A 23,653-nucleotide genomic window follows, 5' to 3' on the forward strand; every position below is an offset into this window, starting at 1 on the left:
GCGGAGACGGCAGCGGTGGTGGTGGTGGTGGAGGTGGTGAAAAACTTTCAGTGGTCGTAGAGAAAGCACAAGGAGGTATGCCCGGGACGACACTGAAGGGGCCGCCCCTAATAAGCACTATACTCCGTTTTATACATCAGGTGCACATCAAGTGCAACACTGTGGAAGCTACGCACGTAGTGCGGCCTCCAAATTTTATCACTCCGTGCGTTCCGTCTATGCCTCGCTATTGGAGCCAGCGGCGTTTACTCGCGGGAGCATGCACGTGAGGCTGCCGCGACGGGATGCAAATAAAAAACAACAACGAAAAGCAGATTGATGTAAAACAACGTCTTAGCAGCCAAATAAGCACACGGTTTGTCTGTTTCTAAGGGCAAATTCTTATTTTCATTCAGAACTGACTTTGCATAAAGAACATTTCCACAAAAAGCGGTCAAAAGACACCGAACTATATCTAAGCGCGAACGCAGCCACTGCAAAAAAGCACCTCTAGCCCCCACAGCGTTGCACCTGATGTATGAAACTGAGTATAGGTGGAGTCCTTAGCAGTGGCGTAGCCAGAAATTTCGTTCGGGGGCGGGGGGCATTTTGCAGCTCGGCCTCCTCCTTATAGAAATAGTAGAGAGATCATATACATTAAACATTAATAATAACTGCGTTGCCATTGCCAAAGATGCTGCAAACGAATTCAGGACATGTATTTTTTCATAAAAGAATATACTCGCATGTCTCAAACTTGTGCCCGAAATAACTGATATCAATGCTTCCATGTTTTCTTTATATTGCATAAGTGAAGAAAATGTCACACGAACTTTAGAACTATATTAGTTTGAAAAGCAAAGCAGAGCATGCCGCTGATATGAAAAATGTAAAGGCCATGAAATGTACAAGTTGAGGATAATTATTTCAATGAAAATTTGTTAGTCTCCCGGCCTTTCTCTCATTTCCATCTCTCTCTCTCTCTCTCTCTCTCTCTCTCTCTCTCTCTCTCATTTAAGAACGTTGTTTACATTTTTGTACATATGCAACGACCAGGGAAAAATCTCAATGACGCTGTCCTTTGTTAGAATGTATTGCGCCGTAGCAGTTGTCACCGGTCGTGTATTGCGAGTAATTGCTCCGAAATTATAGTCGCAACAGAGAGCACATATAAAAAGCAGGAGTTCTGCAAAATATACGAGGGCGAGTCAAATGAAACTGAGCCAATGCGAACATATGAAAAATGGGGTACTTTATTTAAAAATAGTCTCCATGAGCATTTAGACATTTGTCCCACTGACTAACGAGTCGCGCAATTCCCGTCTCATAAAACTCCTTGGGTTGCTGCTTCAAAAATCTGTAGCTGACTCTACGTCATCGTCCGACACGAATCTGGTTCCCTTGAGCTGCTCTTTTTAAGTGCTCCAAAATGTGGAAGTCGCAAGGCGACAGGTCTGGGCTGTATGGCGGATGTTACAGCGTTTCCCTCTTGACCTTTGCCAGTTTTGTATTAACCACATCAGCGACGTGGGGACGGGCAATGTTGTGGAGCAAGATGATCCCATTGCTCAATTTTCCACGTCGTTTGTTTTTGATTGCGACACGCAGCCAATCCGACGTTTTACAATATCGGAAATGATTGATAGTCTCTCCAGGTTTAGCAAATTCGATCAATAATGGCCCCTCTCGATCGAAAAAAAAAAAGTCAACAACACCTTTCCGGCAGAAATGACGGCCTTTCCTGCTTTCCTTGGGGGTGGTGAATTCAAATGTTCCCACTGTAAGCTTTGCCGTAGTGTTTCAGACTAGAAGTAGCGGCACCATGATTCGGCCTTGACCACAATTGCAGACAAAAAGTCGTCAGCCTCATCGTGATACCGGATTAGATGGGTCAAGGCAGCGCCAAACTTCCCCGTATTCTGGCGATGGTTCAAAATCTTGGGCATCTACTGCGCACACGAGAGCCGATAACCGAGATGTTCATGAATTATGGTGTGACCCGAACCGTGCCTGTTGTTCCCACTCATTCATCGATGCTTATCCTCCGTTCTTTTCTAATTAGCCTTTGCAATCGTGTTGGGGGTGATTGCATGGTGGCTTTGGCCCGGCCATGGATCGTCTTTGCATCTTTCACGTCCTTCCTTTGAACTGTTTGCTCCAACGCTTCACAGTGGCCAATGAAATGCAATGTTCAAAGCACACGGTGGCCACGACGACTAATTTCTTTTTGGGAAACACCTTCACCAGTAAAAAACCTCACCACACCCCGCTGTTAAAGTTTTGGAATGTCCATCATGTCACGCAACCATGTTCAACCCAGTTTATGAGAGAATTAAAGAACATTTATCCTCGCAGCTGTGTGTCACTTTTGCAAATGAGATGCCTATGTGCTACGCGCATGCTCGCAAATAATGAACCGAACCATTATTGCGCGGGATGGGTAGGCTCACTTTCATTTGACTCGCCTTTGTACATTAGAAATGCGATGATACAATGGAATATACAAATGTGAAAACACAGCTTGATAAAGGGCAAAAAAGTGCCACTGGAAACAAAGTTCACTGCACGTATACGCAAAGCTTCACAACAAGATATGTAAATATAGATATACGTCTCCAATAAATCTGCGTATATAAGAAAAAGTCACTGTATATGATGCGCCAAACAAGGCAAATAAACATGTTGCGCAACCATACATTCACAGATCACAGCACCCCCCCCCCTCCCTCCACTCCCCCGATGTATCGCGCACGACGGAAGGCGGCGCGCTTCCTCAAAGCTTTTCTCCTTTGCGCACACAAGACTGAGCCACCATCGTCGGCTCACCCATGCCCCCCCGCCCCTCCCCTTACGCTTTCACTCGTACATACAGCATGCGGCGCACAGTCATGGTGTTACCGCCCTTGGACTTTATTTATACGGAACATGAGGGCGACAGCGACGGCAGGAATGCACCTGGAGTCTCCATATAGCTGCTATGGCAATAATATAATAGGAGTATCAGGCAACTGAAGCGTCCCGTGACTCATTACTTTCCGCAAAGGAAGGAACAAAATCGAATTTTCACGATGCGACAATTCGCTGTGCCGCAGCAATGTCTATGTTTTTGTGCGGCGGAGGGCGCCGAAATGAAATAACGCAAAGGGAAGCATGCTGGCTACAATCGAATGCCTACTTTGGGCACCTAGTGTGGCTACCGAAAGAATGTCGAAGGAAACGTGAGACGCTTGGTCCACAGAGAACCATGCGCATACTGCTCGGTATCCTACCGGCGAAAGAAAATTTTCCGGTGAGGTTGCCCCAAAGCGAACGCGTTGCAATCCGTCGAGCCCCCCAGTGCTGGCGGCGAGTGACTATGCATTGTTTCGTTTTCTCATCTGCTAGCCAGAAAGCACCCAAAACTCTGCCAAGTGAAAATCCAGTCGGCTAGAGAAAAACAGACGCGCATCGAAGTGCGCCGCGCGGTGGTCGATGCAGTACGAGAAGAATGCATGCGCTCTGGCTGGATCGGCAGCCCGTGGGTAGCGAGAACAAAAAAAGAAAGGCTACATTTGTTCTCGCGAATAAACGTCCAAGTAGAAAAATAAATAAGAACCTAGTTACCTTTGCTGGCTTTAGTGCCTTGACATGGATGCTTTGGCGCAGGTGACAAAAAAAATTTTTATATTCTTTTCTGTGACATGACGGCAAAAATGAACCACCTCTACGCTTCGTCTCATCGGACCTCGCTGCGTGCTTTGCCAACTTGTCTGATAGTGTGTTGATTTCTTGCCTCTTTGTATGGTCCGATGTACGACTTTAGAAAAGTCAACGCACCTTTGGCGTCAAATGTTTATAACAGCATTAAACCCACAAAGTTCCGGAATTGAAAATCTAAAGCACGACTTCGGAAATGTCAATGCACCTTTCGCATCAAAAGGTTATGAGAACTTTATACTGACACGTGTACTTATCTTTATCGGGCGACCACGTTTCGACGCCTGACAAATGTTATCGCACAGCGCGGGACGCATCTGTATGTACCCGAAGTTTCTGGAAAGTTATCGATGCTTCTATCCGCTATGTGTTGTCGCCGAACCTTGTGTTATCTGACTTCATCGCCTGCCGCGAATGGTGTAGAACTTTGTGGAAGGCACGCGGGTTCCAACGATTAGTCTGGAACGTTCGACGACTGCTGTATAAAAGCCGACGCACTTGACCCGCAGATCACATTTTCGACGAACGCCGACCGTGTTCCTCGCTATCGTTGTGCTATAAGTGTAGCCTGTTTTTGTGGGCACAGGTTCGCCCAATAAAAGTTACTTTTGTCCTTCATAGTATTGCTACTGTGTTCTTCAACGTCACCACCACGTGACATTAGCCATAAACTTTCAGAATTGAAATCCAAGCGCTCCGTAAATTCCGCGGCCTACGCGAACGATGCCGAGACGAGCCCGCTCGCCATCAAAACGCCCTTGAAACTTTGTGCTCGGTGGGGCGCCTTGCGTTACGATATGTGACTCCCAATGCATATGCGTTGTCGCGCAATCCAGCCCGATTTCGCAATGTTCGCGTTAAAATGTCTTTTCGAGCGTGAAAAAGCACGTTCTAGACAAAATCGAGCATGATTTCCGGCGCCGGGAGTTGTTTTGGTCGGCAGCTTATGACAGCACGAAAAAATTTCGGGGGGTGGGGCTTACCCCCTCCCCCCTTTCCTGGCTACGCCCCTGCTCCTTAGTACGGGACCCCAGTAGCGGTAACCGCCGCCTGAGCGCGCTCAACTAGGGCTTTTTGGGCCCGTAGGTCTCAGCAGCCAAGCTGGGAAGCCTCCCAGTCCTCCCGGGTAGGTTTGGGCAAGAGGGGAAAAGAGGGCCGGATGGGCAAGCCCACACCATGTGGTAGAGGTCCGAGGACGTTTCCGCACAGTGCGGGCAAGTTCCGGTAAAGGCCGGATCGAAATGTTTGAGAGCCGCCGGGCAATGTATAGTGTTGGTAAATAGAAGGAGGAGAAGGCGATCCTCCTCCATTTTGAGGTCTCTACACGGGCGGGGGTAGAGTTCGGCCGGATTGATAATAGGCTGTAATTTGTGTAAAAGAGTAGATTGGGTTGGGGATGGAGTCCTGATCGGCGGGGTCAAGAAGAAAGGAACCCGGTGAGAAAGCGCACGGGCGGCAGCGTCCGATGCCTCATTTCCCTGTAGTCCCATATGAGCAAGAGCCCAAACGACGTATCGGGGGTGGGGATCCCCGGTTTGGCAGCTAGACTGAAGGATACGATAGGCCAGGAATGGAATCTGACTCTGTTCGTAGTTCCGACAGGCCCCTCGCGAGTCTGTAAGGATAGCTTGAGAGCGAGAATCGGGTGCAGCCAACGCGATGGCGACTTTCTCCGCACATGTTATGTCCCTAGTGCGAAAGCTAAGGCCGTTAACTGTTCTGCCTTCGTGAACCACCGTGGCCGTGAACGATCCCCCATGGTGCGGTCTGGAGGCATCCACGTAGAAAACGCCGGGTTTAGAGTCGTAATGGCGTGCCAGGGCCTCCGCGGGAGCCAGGCGTCTGCGATCATGGTATGTGCGTGTCATGTTCTGGGGAAGAGGGCGCACGTGCAGAGCACAGCGCCATTATTGTGGCGTACGTACGCGCCCTTCCATCTGTCTGAGAGGTTGCCGGTGTAGTCGGGCAAGGAGGCGGCGACCCGACAGTGTCTGAGAAAGACGCGTGATTTGGTTGGTAAGATGAGCTTCCTTGAGCTCCCGATACGTATTCACCATCCCCAGGTCCAGAAGGCGTTGGTTAAAGGTGCTGATCGGGAGATCAAGGGCCCGCTTAACTATCTTTCGGAGGATGATGTCAAGGGCGTCCTCCTCATGTTTGCGGAGATGGAGCGATGGAGTCGAATACAAGATTCGATTAGTCACAAACGCATTGGCCAGCCGCAAGACATTTTTGCGTCTGGGACCCCTGCGCTCGTTGGAAACCCGGCGGACCATGCGGACCACCTGGTTCCCCACCTTCCCCAGCTTCCCTAGTGTTGTGTCGGACCGGCGGTGTTGGTTGATGAAAAGTCCGAGGACTCTAATCTCAGGTTCTTAAGGAATCGGACCTTACTCTAGAGAGAGAGAGAGAGATAGAGCAATTTTTGACATGCATTTTGGCGATAGGCGGAGATACACGGATTCAGACTTTTGGGGGGAGCATTGGAGGCCGCAAGCGTGAGCATATCGGTCCACTATGGTTGCTGCTTACTGCAGGTTGGCCTGCATGTCTCCCAAAGAACCTTGCGTGGCCCAGATGGTGATGTCGTCCACGTATAGTGCGTGTTGCACCCAGAGGATGGCATCCAGGTGGGCAGGCAAGTTCTTCACGGCTGGATTGAACAATAGGGGCAGCGGAGCGCCGCACGAAAAAAAAAGGAGCTTTAGCTCGGCGATCCCTCGTTCGGTCGAGCAGAGTAAAAAAATTGGAGGATGCTTAAGCTTCGCCTTCAAGAGTGGAACGCGACAGCGTTCCCGTCGACCCGCCAAGGGGCGTAAGACAATGGGCTACGGCGCAGCGACTACGCGGCCCGCATCGGACGCGGTGAGCGTCGAGCAACACAGCGTTCGGCGCGACAACGAAATGGGCGCCTGAGCAAGCGACGCACGCCTGAGCCTTAGAAACAGCTCGTTTCTAAGGCAACACCGCGTTCACTAGAGGCGCTTTTGTACCGCTTTGAAGCATCGAACTCGTGGCTCAGTGCATTCTTCTTCCGGCTACCGTTCGGTGCGGACGCGGAATCATGTGCTCCAGCGGAGCGGCGATAGCGGCCTCTGCAAGCCGCGGAAACAGGATTGAAGACAACGACGGTCAGGACTACGAGATCATTTTGCCTACATTGCCCACCGGACGTGTTGTGGTTAATACTGTTTTTTTGCACGGCGACGTACGAGTTAGGCCCTACAGGGTTGAGGACTTCCGCGACGCCCTAGCCAACGCTGGTGCGCTTCCCGACGTGGTGGCGTTGGGGGCGTACCAAATCAACCATGTTTGGGCGGTGACTCTCAACAGCACCGAAGCAACTAAGAAGCTGGCCGCTCTCAAGGAACTGGAAGTAAAAGGACGCCGCTGCATTATCTTCGATCCAGATAACCAGCAGGTGAAACTACGGCTGCACTGGATGTTGCACGGCGTGGCGGACGACGACATTCGGACGGCTCTCGCTGCTTACGGCAGCGTATCCGAAGTGACCCGGGAGCGATGGCGTGTCTCAGGCGTCAAGGATAAAGGGTCCACAACGAGGACCGTGCTCCTGAAGCTGAAACCCGGTTTGAAGGTCGATGACCTACCTCACCAGCTACGCGTTGCAGGAGAGTTGGCCCTTGTGGTGGCGCCTGGGCGGCCTATGCAATGCCTACGCTGCCGTGGTACGGGCCACGTTCGACGTGAATGCAAGGTGCCACGGTGCTCAAAATACAGACGCTATGGCCACGTTGACAGCGATTGCGTCCGCACATATGCGGTGGCTACAGAGCCGGCATCGCAAGACAAGTCGACGGAGCTGCTGATGGACGTCGACGAGGCGGAGGAGGCAGCGAAAGGAGCCGAGGAAGTGGGCAAGCCAGTAGGAATGACCGACCCGTCGGGGCTTGCCAGTGGTGACACAAGCACGTCAAGCAACGGAGAGACGCACCCCGATGAGAAGGAATTGCCTGCCGGCGGTGACACAACCAAGTCAAGCAACGGAGAGACGCACTCCGAGGAGAAGAAATTGCCTGCGTCTCGGGCGAAGGCGTCGGAGAATGGGAAGAGCGTTCCGGCACCCAAAGTCGTCGAACCAGCGAACAGCTCGCCGAACGCGGACCCGAGCGGCGGCCGCGCAGTCAGCGTCTCCGCGCCAGCCAAGCGCCCTTATGGCCACCCTGGCAACGAAGGGGATAAGGTGGCAGCCACCAGCGTCGAGGAGCCGCCTGCGAAAACAACTCAAGCCAGGCGGGCCAGTCTTCGGCAGCGACCTAACGTTTCGTCTGAGAGGCGAACCGGCGATACAGCACCTACGCTGCAAGGTTTGGAGCCTTCACAGGGTGGCTCCGGCATCAACGATGGCGTCTAGCCACGCGCTAGACGCGGAGGGTAAGCACCATGCTCTCGGCCTTTTCACTTCCTTGCGAAAATGGCTCCTGCATCTCCGTTGAAGGTAGCTACACTTAATGTCAGGGGCTTGGCAGGAATGAAAAAGCAAAGTCAGGTGTATCGGCTTTTAACGGAGCACGACATTGATATATTGGCCGTGCAGGAAACAAAAGTTGACGGTGAGGAAGAGACCGGGAGCATGGTGCGACGTTTCACGTCTAGATTCTATGCTATTGTAAGCCATGCCATCGGCACATCTGCTGGTTGTGTCCTTTTTATCAAGAAGTTGCCGGCTCTGGTCGTGCATGCTGATTTCTCGTGCTTGTCAGGTCGGTGTGTTGCTGTCGATTTCACACTCAGCGATACAGAATGGCGTGTTTTATGTTTGTACGCACCAAATGTTGTGGATGAAAGGGTCGATTTCTTTAGAAGTGTTGAGCAGCGTCTCAGCTTCGATAAACAGCTGATTATCATGGGCGCCTTCAACTGTGTGCTGAGTGCTTGTGATAAGACTAGTGATCGGGGGTTCAGGGACGCAAGTACTGAGGTACTGTCGCAAATCATAGACAAATGGAACCTCGAGGATGTGGCGGAGTGTATGCAAGGCGCGGGGGGTGTGAAGTACACACATTTCCAGCGTGCAAGTCATGCCCGTCTGGACCGCATTTATGTAACGTTGGACGTGATTCCAAAATGCTACAGTTATCAAGTAGTGCCGGTGTCTTTCTCAGACCACTGTTTAGTAGAGTGCGGGATTGGGGCAAAAAAACGTGGCAGTGCTTTTAGCTGGGAACTGTGGAAGATAAATAACAAGCTGATTAAAGACGATGCTTTCAACCTTGCGGTAGTTGAAGAAATCGGCAAAATAAAGCCGAATAATGAACTGAAAACATGGCAACAGTGGGAGCTTTGTAAGGAACAACTTAAAATAAAAGCAATAGAGCGGTCTTGTTCTATGGCGTACGAGGAGAAACTAACTGAACGTAATCTAAGGTCTATGCTTGCAAAACTGCTCGAGAAAGAATGCGAAGCGCCTGGTAAATGGATCGATGACATTAGGAAAACGAAACAAAAAGTTGAAGTGATAGAAGAGGAGCGCTATCGTGGTGCACTGGTCCGGGCGAGAGCGGAACATGTAGCTGCTGGGGAGACTCCGTCTAAACGAGCGCTCGGAATTGAAAAAGCCCACGCTCGTCGAAATCACATAGACAACATAGAATGGGGAGGCGTCTTATCGGATGATAACGAACATATTAAACGTGCATTTTTTCAGTACTATCAGGCGTTGTTCGCTTTACATGTTGCCGACACGAACACGTTTAAGGATAAGTTCCTTGGGGCACTGCCGCGACTCAACGATGAGCAGAAGGTTAGGTTAGAGCTGGCAATAACCGAATCAGAGGTAGAAATGGCGATAGACAATTTAAATCCTGGTAAAGCGCCAGGACCGGACGGGTTAAGCGCGGCGTTTTACAAAGCTTTTAAGCGTGGAATCGCGCCAATATTGACCGTAGTGTTTAATGAAGCTTACGAAATTAACGAATTGCCTCCGTCTTATGCAAGATCACACACTGTCTTAATATCCAAAACTGACGATGCAGAGAAGTTACGACAAGTAACAGCGTACCGGCCAATCGCACTTACAAATGTGGATTACAAAATTTATATGAAAGTTTTAGCGCGAAGATTACAGTCAGTAATCCAGGAAATCGTTGGACCGCATCAAACGTGCGGGATTAAGGGACGATCTATTACGACTAATATTCACACAGCAAGATGCGTGCTGGAGTGCTGCGATATTACAAATAGCCGCGTGGCCATCTTGCAACTAGACCTTGAAAAAGCTTTCGACTGTGTCGCGCATGAAATTTTGCTTTGCATACTAGATCATGTTAACGTTGGTTCTGTTATTCGCGAGGGTGTCGCCCTGGCGTATCGGAACTGCACGACGCGATTGATCGTTAACCAGAGTCTGGGTGCCCCCATTAGCGTGCAGCGGTCGGTACGCCAGGGTTGTCCCCTTAGCCCTCTTTTGTTTTGCATCTACATAGAGGCGATGTGCTTAAACATCGTGAAAAAGCAGACAATTCCCGGCTTTCGGTTGCAAGCAGCGGAAGTCAAGCTGCTGGCATATGCGGATGATGTGGCGGTTTTTTCAACGAGTAGGGAAGGCGTAACTGAGGCTATTAAATGTGTAGAGAACTTCTGCCAAGTCACAGGCAGCAGAGTGAATTTAGCAAAATCACTAGGGCTCTGGCACGGAGAATGGCAATCGACGCCCGACCGCTTTGCAGACGTGTCCTGGGTTACGACCCCAACGAGGTACTTGGGAGTACCTCTAGAATGCTACCGTGATAGTGCGACATATTGGACAGCGCAGACGCATGATACGCGTGGAAAAGCGGAAAGGTGGAAAGGAACGAACTTATCGATTTTTGCTAGAGCAACCGTGTGCAATCTGTTCTTTATTAGTAGGCTGTGGTATGTAATGCAGGTGTTACATTGTGCAAGGCTCAATGTACAGAAGCTGCATCGAATTTTCGCCATTTTCGTGTGGGATGCGCAATGGGAAAGGTGCAGCCGGACAAATCTGTTCAGAGGAGTCAAGAATGGTGGATTGGGCCTGGGACACCTTTTTTTGCGGCAGATTGTTAACAGGTTTCTTTTCCTTCGTGACGTCAGCGATCCTTTTTTGCGCACCGCATGCCAAGTAAGGCTCGGGCGCGCGTTGCCAGACTTTGTTGTTTCAACCGAAACACTCACGGGAGGCATTTTTGGATATTTTAGAGAAGTTGTCGCAAGTGTGCGATTCCTTGCAACGAGGTTTTCAAATGAATATTTATCTACTGTGAAAAAGAAAAAATTGTACAAGGATTTGTGTGATGTCGTTCTGCCGGAGCCAATGTACAGAGCCTTGTACAGTGGAGGCCCTGGTAGGGACGTGTTAAAGAGAGTAAAAAGAATGCAAGTTGCGCCAGGGGTTAAAACCTTTTTTTTTAAATTACACACTGGAACGTTGCCAGTAAAAATGTTTTTACAGGAAAAGGGCTTATTTCTTCCATGGGGATCTCACTGCCTTATCTGCAAACAATCAGAAACGATAGATCACGTTTTTCTTCATTGTTGGGGAGGGGTATTTTTTTGGGACGTACTACAAAGAACGTTAAAGAAACAATTTCCCCTCGACCCTCATGGAATACGGTATCTACCCATTACTAACGAGGATGGTTTTCCGTTCGATTTAATAATGTTAATTGGCCTCCACAGTATTTGGCGCTCTCGAATGGCAGGATACTACTGCGATCCCGACGCACGACCTACGCGAATTTATTTCCGTGAAACTGTGCATCGGTTTGTTGAAATTTTGAAGGCCGGCGGCGATACCCCCGAGTGGCTGTCAAGGGTGGAACCATTGATGGCTCTAAATGAATTTTAATGTGGCGAAGCCAGCCCCCTACCAGGCTGTTTATGTCAATACGACGTGTTCATTGTATCTTTTATGTTTTGGTTTGTGTATTGCTATTGCTGTTCTCTCTTTGTCAAAGTCAGGCAATAAAGAAAAAAAAAAAAAAACTCGTGGCTCAGTGGTAACGTCTCCGTCTCACACTCCGGAGACCTTGGTTCGATTCCCACCCAGCCCATCTTGGAAGTTGCTTTTAGAGCGCAGCTCTTTGGCGTCCGTTCCTGGGTTTCGCGTCGGCGTCGTCGTCGGCCTCGTAACCAGCTCCGCCCCCCTTTCATCCCCCCAGCGCTAGCAGCGATCGACTGATACCGCTGGATGCCGCTGACGCCGCTAGAGAGTCAAGATAACGTGACTGCATAGAACACCGTCGCCGCCATGCAGAAAGAGGAGGAAAGGGTCCCCCCCCCCCTGTTCTTGTGTGGCGGATAGGGTGCTCTTCAGTTGCCGACGCGCCGGTTATTCGTTGTCCCTGAAACCAACTCCGCAGCTGGGGTTGACTCACTATCGGCGTCAGCGGCATCAGTCAGTCGCTGCTATTTCTTCCCTCCTCCCTTTATCGTGTTGTCCGCTTGCTGCGCGCGCTTCTGCCCCCATCGTTTGCCGCTGGGTGTACACGCCGCCCCCCTCCCCCCTCTTCCTGCGAGTCTCCGGTTGTCAAAGCGCCGGCTCGAACTTAGTTCCTTTCTTCGCTCCTCCTCCAATGCAACCCCTGTGCGGTGGCAATCAGAGAGCCAGATCGGTGGCGGCGGATCTGTATATGTGCACCGCCCGAGCCGAAATTGCCGCTGCCGTTCGCCCTGTGCGGTGGCAATCAGAGAGCCAGATCGGTGGCGGCTTGACATAAAGACAAACAGCAATTTCCTAACACTTATGCGGGAGAACATCCCGTTCCTCTCGCTCGTAACGCGTCCCACGGCTGTGACAACCTCGCGAGGCACTTGTATACATCTCATCTTTGAGAATAAGGCATTGGTGTACCAAGTCGAACATATATCAGTCTATTTCTCTGACCACAAAGCTTCCTTCATGACTGTCAAGAACTGTTAGTGGAGTCTTTGTTAAAGGAATACGTGTGAAAAATAAAAAAAAAATTCTGTGATAGCGCATACATGTGTTGCTAGATTTCTTTGCCTCAATCTATCGAAAAGGTGAAACAGCTTATTTGCTGCGCTCAAATTTCGCATTAGGAAGTAACGTAATCGTCGGCAATCTTTTATTTATGAAGTGCCTGCCGTGATTTATCGCTCACGGCCAACGCCGCTGACGCCGACACCGACGACACCGGCTTTTCTGCGACACGAGCTCCTTAACGCTATCGCGTTAATACTCACGCAACGTCTCAGGCACTACTGCTGCAGCTGGTGTTCTCTTTCGACGCTCTGCTCCGTCGATGCGCGCTCGTGCCTGGCGTTCCGGCTGAGCTGGTACGATTGCATTGAAGAGGCCGTATGCGTGGAGAAAATCGAACAATTGTCTACTAAGGCCTAAGCATTCTTTGACACCGGGAAGACCATGGGTAGACGCGCACAACTTGTGAAAAGCAAGTAAGCAAAACTAAGCAAAAACGAAGTCACAACCTAGCGCAACAATGCTTACGCTTAGTAGACAGTTCTCAGAATTTCTTTATCTTTCACGATGTCGCAGTGCCAGCTCTTGAGCTAAATTTCTCGTGCGCGCCCCCTACACGCCGTACGACGGTGCGATCAGTGATGCGCCGCCGACAACACTCGCGGAAGCACTGCCGACGCACCATTCCTCTGACAAACTTCGCCATTCCTCAGTCCACAATATGCGTGTGCGAACGTTATTTCATCAACTTGGCACGTTCCTCCCAACAGCGGCTGTTCGAGTATCTCGTCTGTTACGTAGCATACAGTTCCGCCCACCAGAGCTTTGTGGCAGTGACTCGATGCCCTTCACGCTGACTACTTATACTGACCACGTAGCCTGTTGTAATGCGGTTACACTAACTCGCCATATTGCCGTTCCGTCTGGGCGGGTGGCCCTGTAGCCGGCGTTTTGGTGCCGGCTGGGAAAGACGAGAAAGAAAAAGGCAAAGTTTAGCCCGAAAGGCTAAGTATCGATTCCGAGAGCAAATTAGTGGACAGCTAGCTATACGAGGTAATAAGGCTGGCAGTTTTATTGGCCGTATAAACTTGTAAGCATAGGCATACTAAATAAATTAACAAGCATGGCGTTCCAGGCGCACAAGTAAACATATCTTACTCGATGACCGAAGAAACTCGCTGTCAAAACGCTGCAGTGTGGAAACGCGGCAGCAACAGCGAGCGAATTGACCTTCGTTCAGCTGCCCGCATCCAACCCAAGCTAAGTCACGAAAACACAGCGCAGCGCGGACGCTGTACCCGTCGCAGATTGCTTTCAAGATGCAGGCCGCTCGCAACCTACCCCCTCCCCCCCTCCCCTCGAAGCCTTGCGCGCGACGGAAGGCGGTGCGCTTCCTCCCCGCTTTCGTCCATTGCGTGCGCGAGATGGAGCCACGATCGCAGATTCATCCTCGCATGCTTTCACTCGCACATGCAGCATACGGCGCGCGGCGACGATTTTATCTCCTTTGGACTTTATACAAACCTCAGGGTAACGCCGATGACAGGAGTGCGCCTGGAGTGCGCACATAATTGCTATTACAATAAAATAGAGTTGCATTGCGCTTGCTCGATGTACAAGATCGGCACGCACAACTTTGTTTTATCCTCCATTTCACAAGCTTGTTGCAGCACTGTGGAAGTTACACAAATATTTAGCCAATACGAAGGCCGAATGCCCTTGAGGTGTGTTCATCCGCGCCGCATCGTCTGCTCAGCGTCTGCTTGCCATCCCGTTGCATGCTCTGTGGTTGGTGGATTGATGCAAAAAAGCTTTGACGCCGTAACCATAAGCTACGTTTACATGCATGCGACCGCAGTGCTTCGCTTTACCTGTACGCTTCACCTTCAGTTATCCTGCAGTCTCTTTAGGTAGTAGTACGGTCGAATGCCCTTACAGGTGTTCACCTGCGCCACAGCGCCTGCACAGCGTCTACTTGTCGCTTGCTCCCTACCATCATCACGTGCCAAGCTAGAACGGGGTAGTAAATTAATGATGCAGTGAACACTTAGGCTTTTATAGCGTTCCGCTTCGTCAATGCTAATGATGTGGCGCCCTCTGCTAACTAGAAATCAAAGCAGTTTTACGGCTCGTTGCCGTGTCTGTACTTCAAGCAGCGTGAAAACAAATATGCCATCTGTTTAATTACTACACAACATAGCTAATGATTTGACCTCCTTTTGAGATGCGGCTTAACGATTATGGATTTTGCTGCTCGTTTCTTGCTGATGGAGATGAGAGCCAGTAAGAAGCGCGAATTCGGATAGAAGCGGGTGGCCCGCGATGTATGGGTGCTGCCAAGTTGCCACTGTTAGGGTGGCTATTACGATTACCGGCGGTAACTGCCACAGTAGTTCTCAGTATACAAGGAAGAACACAAGGAAGAATGCGCAATATCGCGTATCGCTGTACCGTACTATGTACCGAGGAAAAATAAAACTAACCTGCGTAGCCAATAATCGTGCAGCCAGTTACACCCGGAATTACATACCGCTACACAAGGATATTGCCTGTGTACGCCTCGCATCTACGGCAGCGCTGCAACCAGTTTGTGAGATGAAGTATAGAAGCTTGCTACGCTGGTCCTCTTGATCGGGCGCAATGCTGCAATCCTTCGATTTCTTACAGGTAAAGGAAGGCACTTGAACCCACTACCTTTCTAGGAAGTGAAGCTCTCGACCTTTGGTGGAAGTGCAATCCTCGACCTTTAGGGGGGTCGAACTCGCGACCTTTGATGTGCTCGTTCGCTGGGTTACGAGCGAACGAGCACAGCGAAGGATGAAAGAAAGAACGCGTAGCGTAGCGGTGGATAAAAAACTGCGACAGCGAACAGAGCGTGAGGAAGAAAGAGGAGGAGGAGTGCGGTGGAAGCATGAGGTGGAAAGCAGAGAGGCAGGGTGCGGCGAAAGCGTGAGAAGAAAAGCGCAGTGCCGCGCAAGAGGGGCTCTGCGGCGACAATGGCTATGACATGGCCGGCGTCAGACTAGCGTGCCTCGGCTGTTCACCGATGACGCCATTGACACCATATATGGAAACAAAGCGCTGCATGAGTGGAGGTCTGTCTGCGGCCGCTGCTGTGCATCGCGTGCCCGCTTCACCCGCGCGCTGCCTCTCGCTATCTTCTGATTTGCGAGGCAGTCGCGCCACAGTTCGCTCCATTTTCAGCGTGGTGCACAAGACATATTGTCCGCGCCGGCAAATATATCGCGAAATGAAAACACGTATACAGCTACGCTGAAGTTTCGCATTAGGGAGTATAGTAATCATCGGCAAAATTTTTGTTTCGAAACGTTAGCACATGAGGTGTAGGACTTGTTAAGTTTTCTTTTTCAATGGATTCGAACCAGATTTATTGCAGTAAATCAGTATAATGTAAGAAATTTGAATATGATTGAGGGGCAATTGGTTCTGCGCCAAGAATCATTGCTGGATACAAGGAAAAATGCTGTTGGTACAGTAGAGGAGAGTGGTTTTTTCCGTTCGGCTTATGCTTTCCGGCTCTCCAGCAAGACATGGAGGGCTTCTCACCAGAGAAGGGTTTCAACACCAGCTAAAAGGTAAGAATGGGTGCCATACCTATTTTCAGTCGACAGAACAGACACCGCATGATCGTTGCTTTGCTAGTGATGACCGATTCCCAACATGTGGGTTAATTAAAATGAGCTTATTCAAGGTTGCGGCACTCCAAGGGTGTTGCCGATAGCTTGTCCGTGTTTTGAGCAGGGATGGCTTGAAGTCTGTGGCACGAACTGCTATGGACCGATAGCTAGCTTTCGTTGTTATGGATGTCACCATTTCATCTACATAACGTTCTTCTCCTTGCCTCTGTGTACAGGCACGCAGCATAATATTTTATATGTATAGTTGCATCAGTTGGGCATAGCAGTGAATAAAGGTAATTTATTATAGGAATTTTATGTTCTCGCAGTGAATGAAAAGCTTTCACGGCGCTTAAGAAGTCCGCGAACATAACGGCTTTCCGTAGCTTAATTTTCCTAATCTATTTCACCGCCGCCAACAGTGCACGAGTTTCTGCAGGGAAGATGCTTGCTTCCGGAAGCAGGGCGTAGGGTTCTCGAAGCGATGGACCGACCACTGTATAGGAGACGCTGGCATGCGGCTTTGATGCATCTTTAATAATGCAATAATTTTGATTTATTTCAGACAACAAGGTCTCGGATACAAGGGCAAAAGGCAGATGTGCTCTGCCTGACGGGACCCCAGCACCCGAATGCAAACTCAGAGCATGCACCCCAGAGTGTGTGTCTGAACATGCATCTGTGTAAAATATTAGGCAAGGTTACTTCGACTGAAGCTCTAGAAGATGTGATTGTATAACTCTGGAGCGTGTTTTGTTCCTTGAATAAAGATGTGTCACATTAAACGAAATGCCACTGTCATGGTGGTAATAACTTCGCTAGAGCCATTAAAGGATTTTCAAGGAATGGAAAGTACATTCAGTCACGAAGTTTCCTTACGCGCAGCGGGAAGGGTGGGCTGATTATGGGACACTGTGAGACACGTCATATCATTTACAGATCTATAACAAGGATGCTCAGGGTGCGAACGTACTTTGAGAAAATATGAAAAACTAGAACACGACATCTGTATATGGAATGACCGCTACTTTGATTCTACCTAGAGGCATTCTGGAAGACTTGTTCTTAATACACACACTGCTATTTAAGGTTTCGGATACGCCACATCACTAAGAAAAATAATTGATTGAATTTTGAAGAAAAATCGCAAACACTGCTTTGCACACTTATAATATTCAAAATTCAATGGAGACAGAACGTGAGTTCCAAACTGAACTTGTAGGGAACCGATATGCGATAAAAATTCATGTGTCAGTAGAAGCACTTTCTGCTGTTTAATGTCCGTCTAGCTCTCTGACTGATAGGTTTCGCCTGTCCAAGTTGTGTGCGCTATAGCGCGCCTGATAAGCAACTGCTGTTAGTGGCCATATGCGCACAAGTACTTAATATGTTGTGTAATGTACGACATCTCCCTATTCCTGACGTAACTATGAGCCCGCAAGCTTCGGACAATAAATGCTGCTTTCCCATTGGAACTCTTGCATGTTTAGTATCTGGCAGAGACACTATACTTGGCGACGTGGATGGGATGAAGGCAGCCGTCGGTTCGGTGAAGAAGGCAAGTCTTTCCGTAAGCAGCCGCTATTGAAGTTGGATTTGGATTTGGAAGAGTGCTGATAGTGCTGCTCCCTATTCAAGGAAGAGAACCGACAAACGACAATGCAGTAGGCTGGACAATTGGGCCAGATGGATTCGTTTGATGTTACTGCAAGTGACCGGAAGGCATATAAGGAGAGATAGACGTCTTTTCTAATTGTCAACAAGGTTCCTGACAGCGACAAGTTGCGCGGAGTCCTCATTATTATTGACCCTGGAACGTGCGGTTTGCTGAAGTCGTTGACGGCGCCTGACCTGCGACCAGCCAAATGTTTCGACCAACTCAAGAGCATCTTCAAGGCCCACCTCGCTCCAAAGCCGTCCATAATCGGCGAACGAGCCAAGTTTTACAGCAGTGGACAGCACGAAGGCGAGTTCCTGTCCGAATGTGTTGCGGGGTTTCGAACGTTATCTCAGACCTACGAATTTGGTGCCAGTTTAGACTAAGCGCTCTGGGATCGTTTTGTTTGCGGAGTACTTGGGAGTACGTGCAGCTCTTTACCGAGGATTATGAACTGACATTCTCGAAAGCAGCCGACCGCGCCCTGGCCGTGAAAGTAGCCCGGAAGAATGTCGCAAAGACTCGAGTCGTGGAGTCACTGTCCACACAGCTGCACAAAGTGAAAGAAGGGAGTAAAGAGGCACATGCTGGTCTGTACGAGGTAAAGTGAAAGCCGGTAAGCCGCCACTAGTTTGTTACAAGCCGCCAATTGTTTGTTACTGCAAGAATGCGGTTCTTCGAATCACATTCTTGCAGTATGCCCTCACATTTAGGATGCTTGCTATAAGTGCGCAAAGAAAGGACGCAGTCAAATGGCCAGCGTGAAAACCTAAAAGTTGGGAGGTAGGAGCCGACTATCAGAATTTCCACATAAGTGGCTGCAAGCCACACTCCCATTTTCGTTGGGCTAAATATAAGTTATGCACTGACAGAAACGAACTTCACATGGGAGCCGCGGTGTCGATCATGCCTGACAAAGCAGTTCAAGCAGCAGTTCTCATCAGCCAGCTGCAGACCAACTGACGCCATCCTACGCGTGTTCATCGGAGCACTCGTCCGACTTCCTATATAGCGTCGCTGTCGTCAGCGTGCAGCACGGTGGACAGATGGACAGAACACAAGCATTTATGGATTGCTTAGTGCAATTCATATGTTGCAAGAAAAATACGTGTTCTAGACGGGATGGACGATTGACAAGTTCTTTAGGTGCATAGAAAAAATAAGAGGACGTTCACAGTGAAGTTTGAAAACGCAACCTGGGGCTTCGGTATACGAACATAAAATTTTCAGTATGCTAAATGCAAACATACATTCTTAGTCAAGTCCAGGACAACATTGTGCATGTTACTAGTACTTCTTCATTTTAGCGGCGAAAAGCCCAACATAGGCAGCCCTCAAAAGCGGCGATAACCGGGACCGAACCTTGAAGGCCGATTTACGCTCGAGCCGCCCAGCTCCGTAAGGTGCACAGCACGAGTGAAGTCGGGGAAAAAGTTGCAAAAACCTCCTTAGCAAAAACCGCATAGAAGTTACGGACGCAACACCATTCTGTGAGTACAAAAAAAAAAAAAAAAAAAAGAAAACTTCGGGAGCCTTCAACACTTCCGGCGGCTACTGCGAAAGCACTAAAGGGAACAGATTGGGGGACTATACATGCGCGACTACGATTGACAAACTATTACGATTCACTTTTGTTTCCTAATGTAGTTTCCCAAAGTATAGTCACCCATGTAGTTCCCCAATATGTTCCCTTTAGTGCTTTCGCAGTAGGCCCCGGAAGAGTTGCGGGCTCCACAATGTTTTAATCGAAGCCCATTTAGAACCACCACAATTTCTTCTCTATTTACTCCATTGACAAGCGAGGTGACGGTGCCGCTTCTTCCATTTAGCTTCGGCCCCGCGTTCACGAAGGTCGGCACCTTCTTGCCGCTTTGCACGCCCGGCCGCGTTGGGCTGGGCCAAAGGCTGCGCCCGTGCTTCTTCTTTCGTGCACGTACTTCGCGGTCGACCACGTGGCTTCGCAGGCGACGCCGAGGTAGGGGCTCCGTTTTGCAACTCGCGATGAAGACAGGCCAACGCGCGCGTCCGTTCATACACAAGTGGCGAGCCCCCTTCCGTGAGGTCACAAGCCGCTAGGCGCGCTACGCGAGCTAGGCGCTCCTTCGTCTCGCCGATAACACCTGCTCATGCCGAGTACCCGTAACGCCTGGGTTCGAATCTACCTACGGGCAAGCGCATTCCGATTTTTCTTTTCAAATCGTTTATTTTATTATACCTGGATATGTCCACATAACCACAGTCGGTACGTTAAGACCTTTTTATGTACTCTACATCGACCTCATACACACTACACTTAAGTGTACCACCACTGCCGGACACCAGCAAAGCGGCCCATGAGCGAAGTAGTGCTCTCGCACTATATAAGAAGAATGCACTGGCGGCTCACCTTTGAAGCTCCTTGGTTCGCAGGCGTAGTAGTGCGTCCAGTTCTTCAGGTGGCTGAAATGGTCCACGTACCAGCAGCTTGAAAGGACCATCTAGTACCCGTAGCTGGAGATCAAGGCCGCGTACTGGCGCCATCTCTTGAGGCGGACAGCGTTGCGTTGCTTCCACAGCTGTGCCACAACATCTTTGCGGGACGCCTGCAAGCGTGCGCGTGGGTTGTTTCTTGTAGTCCATGGTGAACAATTTAGTTTAGACCGGCTGCACACTCCATTTCACACGTCAACCACCTGGTGACTGGGAAAAATATAGTGTGGGCATAAAATGTATTCTTACTACACTCGGCATGCAGATGGGACCGAAGTCAATATAGAATTTTATTTTCACACTGACACTTGAATGGTAAAACTCAACATATTTCAAAATCGATTCCAAACAGCCAAACGTTTTATTCTGCGGCAGCTCATCAAATATCAGTCCGCGAATTCCTGTCAATCTGGGGACAAATTCGTGAAGGTTTTCGTTCTCAGCCGCTGTTTTGCCATGGATCAGTCGGCTTCACTAAAATATGTAAGATTGGTTGGCATCTTGTACTCTTGCGATATAAGGGAAGGGGTGCGCAACGCACCCATGTACGTGACGAGAAAGATGACGGTGACGACTATAGCATGACGGCGACATTAAGACGAATAGTGCGGCACACTCTGCAGAAAAATAGTTACATTCTGTTCCATCATGACATGGGCCGATCTCAAAGGTGGTACAATAGACAGATTTGGAATAGCGTTCGTCATTTTACGTACGTTAAGCGTCACCACCTTTGCGGGACGTTAGGGCGTACGCCCATTCGAGACTTTCAATTTAGCGTGCGGGAACGCAAATGCAACGAAGATTTTGAAAGACGTCTGATGCCTCGTGCCAAACACATCCATGCCAAGACAATCCATTAGCAACCATCGTGTCGGTTTTATGGCGAATAGTCTCGTTAGGTCTAAGGACGCCGAAATCGCCGAAAGATCACAGATTGGAGACACTACGCACTGATAACGAGCGATTCAGGTGCGTTTAGAGGAAGCGAAAGCTCATTTCAACAGCTCTGGCGATCAACGATAGGGAGAGCATGGCCATCACGACAGTTCACGCTCAAGCGGAAGCCATGGGTGTCGCCCCCCCCCCCCCCATGCGTAACAACGCTATTTCTTACCGTACGTAAGCATTACGCACCGCCAACCGGGAAAGTTTACGGGACGCAGGATCATCGAAGGAGCTAAATTCTGGCGAAGCGTGGTCACACAGCTCGAAATAAACGTTCCAGCATGCAGTAGCCTTCGCCACCTACACAGTGATTAATTAAATTAGAAGTGCCCTGTTTTTTTAACGGTGCAGGAATTCACATTTGCATGGTAATCAGTGTCACGTACACTTTTGCGGTTGACGTTAAACTGGACAAACAACAGGCAGGTTTAGAATAGCCTTCTTATATATGTCAGAAATTTTGTTTGATGACGAGTTCTGACACATACGGTCACTCACGTCACAACGTTGCAAAATGCTCCCATATTTCTCGTCACTTTCCGCTTGCTTCTGAGCAGGATTTCCGTGCTCTCAAAAGATTGTGAGCAGCCCCATCTCGTGCAGTGCGCATCCAAGTTGTCCCGTGCATTTAGCAGGCTGACAGCATATCTGTGATCCCTGAGTCTCTGATTACAGCACCGGCCCGCTTGTCCAACGTAAGCACGGTTGCATGTGAGCGGTACCTTGCGACTCCCTCTTTTAGGAGACATGTGCGCAAATTCGTCATGTACGAAGAGGCAGTCGTTTACAAGACACCGCTCACCTGCAACCATGCTCACCTTGGATAAACGGGCTAGTGCTTGAATCAGAGGATGAACACATACATGCTCTCAGCCTAGGAAATGCAGCGGACAACTGGCATGCGCACTGCACGAGATGGGGCTGCTCACCGTCTTTTGAGAGCACGGAAATGCTACTCAGATGGAAACGCAAAGTGACGAGAGAGATATGGGAAGCATCTTGTGTGGTTGCGGATGGTGCTGAAGCCTACGTGAGCGAGCCGTCTGTGTCACTACCTCATCAAGTGAGTCGCCTTCTCGGTTCTGATTCATTCCAAGTTTCTTTTCTCCGCTCTTTTTGTGCATGGCTCTTCCAGCTGATACTAGCGGCTATGGGTATAAATCCTTCTTATTCATTAAATTCGGCTGACAGTTCGCGCTTCACTTGTGTATTTTGGTTCCCACTAAATTCGTGCGTCACAACGCAACAAACAATGGGGCTACACTAACTAGAGCCTTTTTAAGCTTTGCTTACCTTCCATACTCAATATTTCATTCTTTGGAGTATATGTTTTTGGTTCAAATCAAGCAGCTACAAGGAAATCGGAGACAAATAAAGAGTGCAAAAAACACTATTGCGTCTGATATTTCATTGCATGTGTGCATGCCAGTTCCCGGTAGGTGGGCTACACAAATTCTCTCGAATGTATGCTTGTATGCTGCATCCTGTGACCACAATTTCGACAGACTTTCTCTGGAAATGCTGCATCCCGCAGCTACACAGGCGGAGCAGATCTTCTGCAGAAAGGGTGTACCGATCGCCCGCTGGTAGGTGACAGAGGGTTACAGACTTTGTGGTCGTCACATATTCTGCATCCCGGGTGACTGCTGGTCTGCAAAATTTCTGCACCCAATCTGCACATCTTTCTTTCGTAAGGCGCGCGTCCTCTCGCATGTGCTGTGATAGTTGACGTCGTTGAGTTGCCGTTGGCTTGCGTGCGATTGCAGCTAAATGACGACATGCTTCTTGTGTTTTTATTGCGTGTAAACGCTAAGTGAGTACCGTGATGTTATACTGTGTGAGGCAATAAAAAATAATGTGACTGTGCCTCATTCGTTAGTACACCGGGCTGTTGTGCTGGCATACGGAGTTCCGATTGCCCCATAGGACAATTGAGCATCTTCTTTATTGAAGATGCCCTAAACGTTCCGAGGCAGAAACCTGCTTACCTACTGCAAGTGCCTGGAGTGAGCCTGTGAGTGTGTCGCATTAAACAAAAATTGGCCGACGATTACGATACTCCCTAATGCAAAATTTGAGCGCAGCTCTATATATGTTTTCATTTCGCGATATACTGAAGCAAATAATTTGAGAGATACATTTAACACAGTCGGCAATAGCCGAAAACCTTATCTGCGGGTCAAGCCTGTCGGCTTTTATACATGATTAGTCGAACGTTCCAGTGTTAATTGCTGGGGCCGCGTGGCTTCCAAAAAGTACGAGGTCGAATCAGAAAGTCTTTGCCCCTATATTTTATTAGCCAAAATAAGCTACATATATGTAATTACAAATATGCCTACT

General features: G+C 49.4%; 1 pseudogene; it reads right to left on the reverse strand.

The window, feature by feature from the left end:
• LOC142586106 (beta-hexosaminidase subunit alpha-like) overlaps window positions 1-23,653 on the reverse strand; it is a 164,259-nt pseudogene that overhangs the window by 12,716 nt on the left and 127,890 nt on the right.

This window comes from Dermacentor variabilis, chromosome 6, assembly GCF_050947875.1.
Source record: "Dermacentor variabilis isolate Ectoservices chromosome 6, ASM5094787v1, whole genome shotgun sequence".
NCBI classification, from domain to species: Eukaryota; Metazoa; Arthropoda; class Arachnida; order Ixodida; family Ixodidae; genus Dermacentor; species Dermacentor variabilis.